Source organism: Mirounga leonina, unplaced genomic scaffold (genome assembly GCF_011800145.1).
Source record: "Mirounga leonina isolate KUSES-001 unplaced genomic scaffold, KU_Mleo_1.0 Mir_154, whole genome shotgun sequence".
NCBI classification, from domain to species: domain Eukaryota; kingdom Metazoa; phylum Chordata; class Mammalia; order Carnivora; family Phocidae; genus Mirounga; species Mirounga leonina.
This window is the reverse complement of record NW_023270389.1, coordinates 42,683,248-42,688,660: the sequence shown is the minus strand read 5'-3', so window position 1 is coordinate 42,688,660 and position 5,413 is coordinate 42,683,248.

Below are 5,413 nucleotides of genomic sequence, written 5' to 3'. Positions count from 1 at the left end.
GTCTGATTTTCTCAAAGTGATATTTTCATTATAAAGAGTAGTGATAAGTATAATAGAAAATGTTCAATGAGTAATGCCTGGGTGAATTTTAAGAAAGGTCATCTTGCTCTTTAGTAATGGAAAAAGGAGGCTATTTTCAGCTCTCCAGTTATTCTGGAACAGTAGCCAGCTTGGGTGTCTTTGTAGAGAGGGAAGGAAAGAACTGAACAATTTACTTTCTGCTTTAATTCTCTGAAGGTTTCTTGGACACTCTGCAAATATTTCTCATGCCATGGTCGTTATCACAAACATTTAATTGAGTTTGTGGATCATGTTAGGTACTGTGTTAGGCAAGGTGATTCTGTGCCTGGGCTTGTCAAGCAGGAGTGCCAGTTATAGAGAGAGGAGAGGAGGTTGCCCACCTGGAATGTTCTGGACAAGCAACATAGGAGAGAAAATAATGGTAAAGTAACAATCACCACTTCTTGAGCACCTGCTGGTTTCCAGTGCCTAATGCTTTTTTTTTTTTTTTTTGAGGTATATATTTTTTTTCTTAGGTATATATTTTTTTTCTTTCTTTCTTTTTTTTTATTATTATGTTATGTTAATCACCATACATTACATCATTAGTTTTTGATGTAGTGTTCCATGATTCATTGTTTGCATATAACACCCAGTGCTCCATGCAGAACGTGCCCTCTTTAATACCCATCACCAGGCCAACAGTCCTCCCACCCGCCTCCCCTCTAGAACCCCCAGTTTGTTTTTCAGAGTCCATTGTCTCTCATGGTTTGTCTCTCCCTCCAAATACCCGCTTCATTCTTCCCCTCCTGCTATCTTCTTTTTTTTTTTGAACATATAATGTATTATTTGTTTCAGAGGTACAGACCTGTGATTCAACAGTCTTGCACAATTCACAGCACTCACCATAGCACATACCCTCCCCAATGTCTATCACCCAGCCACCCCATCCCTCCCGCCCTTCACCACTCCAGCAACCCTCAGTTTGTTTCCTGAGATTAAGAATTCCTCATATCAGTGAGGTCATATGATACATGTCTTTCTCTGATTGACTTATTTCGCTCAGCATAACACCCTCCAGTTCCATCCACGTCGTTGCAAATGGCAAGATTTCATTCCTTTTGGTGGCTGCATAATATTCTATTGTATATATATACCACATCTTTATCCATTCATCTGTCGATGGACATCTTGGCTCTTTCCACAGTTTGGCTATTGTGGACATTGCTGCTAAAAACATCAGGGTGCATGTATCCCTTTGGATCCCTTCATTTGTATCTTTGGGGTAAATACTCAGTAGTGCAATTGCTGGGTTGTATGGTAGGTAGCTCTATTTTCAACTTTTTGAGGAACCTCCATACTGTTTTCCAGAGTGGCTGAACCAGCTTGCATTCCCACCAACAGTGTAGGAGCGTTCCCCTTTCTCCACATCCCCGCCAACATCTGTTGTTTCCTGACTTGTTAATTTTAGCCATTCTGACTGGTGTGAGGTGTTATCTCATTGAGGTTTTGATTTGGATTTCCCTGATGCCGAGCGATGTTGAGCACTTTTTCATGTGTCTGTTGGCTATTTGGATGTCTTCTTTGGAAAAATGTCTGTTCATGTCTTCTTCCCATTTCTTGATTGGATCATTTGTTCTTTGGGTGTTGAGTTTAAGAAGTTCTTTATAGATTTTGGATACTAGCCCTTTATCTGATATGTCATTTGCAAATATCTTCTCCCATTCTGTCGGTTGTCTTTTGGTTTTGTTGACTGTTTGTTTTGCTGTGCAAAAGCTTTTTATCTTGATGAAGCCCCGATAGTTCACTTTTGCCCTTGCTTCCCTTGCCTTTGGCGATGTTTCTAGGAAGAAGGTGCTGCAGCTGAGGTCGAAGAGGTTGCTGCCTGTGTTCTCCTTTAGGATTTTGATGGACTCCTGTCTCACATTGAGGTCTTTCAACCATTTGGAGTCTATTTTTGTGTGTGGTGTAAGGAAATGGTCCAGTTTCATTCTTCTGCATGTGGCTGTCCCATTTTCCCAACACCATTTGTTGAAGAGACTGTCTTTTTTCCATTGGACATTCTTACCTGCTTTGTCAAAGATTAGTTGACCATAGAGTTGAGGGTCCATTTCTGGGCTCTCTAGTCTGTTCCATTGATCTATGTGTCTGTTTTTGTGCCAGTACCATACTGTCTTGATGATGACAGCTTTGTAATAGAGCTTGAAGTCCAGAATTCTGATGCTGCCAGCTTTCCTTTTCTTTTTCAACATTCCCCTGGCTATTCGGGGTCTTTTCTGGTTCCATACAAATTTTAGGATTATTTGTTCCATTTCTTTGAAAAAAGTGGATGGTATTTTGATGGGGATTGCATTGAATGTGTAGATTGCTCTAGGTAGCATTGACATCTTCACAGTATTTGTAGTTCCAATCCATGAGCATGGAACGTTTTTCCATTTCGTTGTGTCTTCCTCAATTTCTTTCATGAGTATTTTATAGTTTTCTGAGTACAGATTCTTTGCCTCTTTGGTTAGATTTATTCCTAGGTATCTTACGGTTTTGGGTGCAATTGTAAATGGGATCGACTCCTTAATTTCTCTTTCTTCTGTCTTGTTGTTATATAGGAATGCCACTGATTTCTGTGCATTGATTTTATATCCTGCCACTTTACTGAATTCCTGTATGAGTTCTAGCAGTTTTGGGATGGAGGCTTTTGGGTTTTCCACATAAAGTATCATATCATCTGCAAAGAGTGAGAGTTTGACTTCTTCTTTGCTGATTTGGATGCCTTTTATTTCTTTTTGTTGTCTGACTGCTGTGGCTAGGACTTCTAGTACTATGTTGAATAGCAGTGGTGATAGTGGACATCCCTGCCGTGTTCCTGACCTTAGGGGGAAAGCTCTCATTTTCTCCCCATTGAGAATGATATTCGCTGTGGGTTTTTCATAGATGGCTTTTATGATATTGAGGTATGTACCCTCTATCCCTATACTCTGAAGCGTTTTGATCAAGAAAGGATGCTGTACTTTGTCAAATGCTTTTTCTGCATCTATTGAGAGGATCATATGGTTCTTGTTCTTTCTCTTACTAATGTATTGTATCACACTGATTGATTTGCAGATGTTGAACCAACCTTGCAGCCCAGGAATAAATCCCACTTGGTCATGGTGAATAATCTTTTTAATGTCCTGTTGGATCCTATTGGCTAGTATTTTGGTGAGAATTTTTGCATCCATGTTCATCAAGGATATTGGTCTGTAATTCTCCTTTTTGAGGGGGTCTTTGGTTTGGGGATCAAGGTAATGGTGGCCTCATAAAATGACTTTGGAAGTTTTCCTTCCATTTCTATTTTTTGGAACAGTTTCAGAAGAATAGGTATTAATTCTTCTTGAAATGTTTGGTAGAATTCCCCTGGGAAGCCATCTGGCCCTGGGCTTTTGTTTGTTGGGAGATTTTTGGTTACTGCTTCAATTTCCTTAGTGGTTATAGGTCTGTTCAGGTTTTCTCTTTCTTCCTGGTTCAGTTTTGGTAGTTGATACATCTCTAGGAATGCATCCATTTCTTCCAGATTATCTAATTTGCTGGCCTATAGTTGCTCATAATATGTTCTTATAATTGTTTGTATTTCTTTGGTGTTGGTTGTGATCTCTCCTCTTTCATTCATGATTTTGTTGATTTGGGTCATTTCTCTTTTCTTTTTGGTAAGTCTGGCCAGGGGTTTATCAATCTTGTTAATTCTTTCAAAGAACCAGCTCTGTTGATCTGTTCTACTGTTCTTTTGGTTTCTATTTCATTGATTTCTGCTCTGATCTTTATTATTTCTCTTCTCCTGCTGGGTTTAGGCTTGATTTGCTGTTCTTCCTCCAGCTCCTTTAGGTGTAGGGTTAGGTTGTGTATTTGAGACCTTTCTTGTTTCTTGAGAAAGGCTTGTATTGCTATATACTTTCCTCTTAGGACTGCCTTTGATGCATCCCAAAGATTTTGAACAATTGTGTTTTCATTTTCATTTGTTTCCATGAATTTTTTAAATTCTTCTTTAATTTCCTGGTTGAGCCATTCATTCTTTAGTAGGATGCTCTTTAGCCTCCATGTATTTGAGTTCTTTCTGACTTTCCTCTTGTGATTGAGTTCTAGTTTCAAAGCATTGTGGTCCAGAAATAGGCAGGAAATGATCCCAATCGTTTGGTACTGGTTGAGACCTGATTTGTGACCTAGGATGTGATCTATTCTGGAGAATGTTCCATGGGCACTAGAGAAGAATGTGTATTCTATTGCTTTGGGATGGAATGTTCTGAATATATCTGTGAAGTCCGTTTGGTCCAGTGTGTCATTTAAAGTCTTTATTTCTTGTTGATCTTTTGCATAGGTGATCTGTCCATTTCAGTGAGGGGGGTGTTAAAGTCCCCCACTGTTATTGTATTGTTGTTGATGTGTTTCTTTGCTTTTGTTATTAATTGGCTGCTCCCCTGTTAGGGGCATAGATATTTACAATTGTTAGATCTTCTTGTTGGATAGACCCTTTAAGTATGATATAGTGTCCTTCATCTCTTATTATAGTCTCCGGTTTAAAATCTAATTTGTCTGATATAAGGATTGACACCCCAGCTTTCTTTTGGTGTCCATTAGCATGGTAAATGGTTTTCCACCCCCTCAGTTTCAATCTGGGGTGTCTTTGGGTCTAAAATGAGTCTCTTGCAAACAGCATATCGATGAGTCTTGTTTTTTTATCCAATCTGATAGCCTGTGTCTTTTGATTGGGGCATTTAGCCCATTTACATTCAGGGTAACTATTGAAAGATAGGAATTTAGTGCCACTGTATTGCCTGTAAGGTGACTGTTACTGTATATTGTCTCTTTTCCTTTCTGGTCTATGTTGCTTTTAGGCTCTCTCTTTGCTTAGAGGACCCCTTTCAATATTTCTTGTAGGGCTGGTTTTGTGTTTGCAAATTCCTTTAGTTTTTGTTTGTCCTGGAAGCTTTTTATCTCTCCTTCTATTTTCAGTGACAGCCTAGCTGGATATAGTATTCTTGGATGCATATTTTTCTCATTTAGTGCTCTGAATATATCATGCCAGTCCTTTCTGGCCTGCCAGGTCTCTGTGGGTAGGTCTGTTGCCAATCTAATGTTTCTACCATTGTAGGTTACAGATCTCTTCTCCTGAGCTGCTTTCAGGATTTTCTCTTTGTCTCTGAGACTCGTAAGTTTTACTATTAGATGTCGGGGTGTTGACCTATTTTTATTGATTTTGAGAGGGGTTCTCCATGCCTCCTGGATTTTGATGCCTGTTTCCTTTCCCAAATTAGGGAAGTTCTCTGCTATAATTTGCTCCAATATACCTTCTGCCCCTCTCTCTCCTTCTTCTTCTGGGATCCTAATTATTCTAATGTTGTTTCGTCTTATGGTATCACTTATCTCTCAAATTCTGCCCTCACAA